A 610-nucleotide genomic window follows, 5' to 3' on the forward strand; every position below is an offset into this window, starting at 1 on the left:
GGACTGCTAAAAGGACAAACAAATAAGTCTTGGAAAAGGTGCAGTCAGTGTGTTCCCTGGAGGCAAGGATAGTGAAACTGTTTCACGTACTTTGGGCATGTTATTAAGAGGAGCTGGTCCTTGGAAAAGAATATCTTGTTTAGAAAAGGGGAAAGTCAGTGAAGGAGGGAAGACCCCAGTAAGATGGATTGATGCAGTGACTGTAACACTGGGCTTCATTATATCAGAGATGATGAGGACGGCACAGGATAGGGCAGAGTTCAGATCTGTTGTTCATAGTTGCCGTGAGTCATATTTGACTTCATGGCACATAACAACAAGAATGAAAGACCAGGATCCATGGTGGGGTAAAGAGTCAAGTGGTCATTTGCTATGTGTGGAGTTAAAGGTTTACTGTTCAAAATGGCTTTCCTAGCCATTGACTTTGACTTTGCCATGTTGATAGTGGGAATATATGAATAGAGTGTGTTAGTTTATCTACAAGGGGATTGGCTAGCTTTGCCAGTAAATTAAGCAGATTCAGCAGCAGAATTTGGGACACTCATGACCAGCAGAGAAAAGCAGAAAATGCAGAGTGCATGTTCTTCAGAGCCAGAGATTATTTTTTTTT

The sequence above is a fragment of the Elephantulus edwardii genome, unplaced genomic scaffold (genome assembly GCF_000299155.1).
Source record: "Elephantulus edwardii isolate Elephantulus edwardi_28Jun2011 unplaced genomic scaffold, EleEdw1.0 scaffold00005, whole genome shotgun sequence".
Classification (NCBI taxonomy): Eukaryota; Metazoa; Chordata; class Mammalia; order Macroscelidea; family Macroscelididae; genus Elephantulus; species Elephantulus edwardii.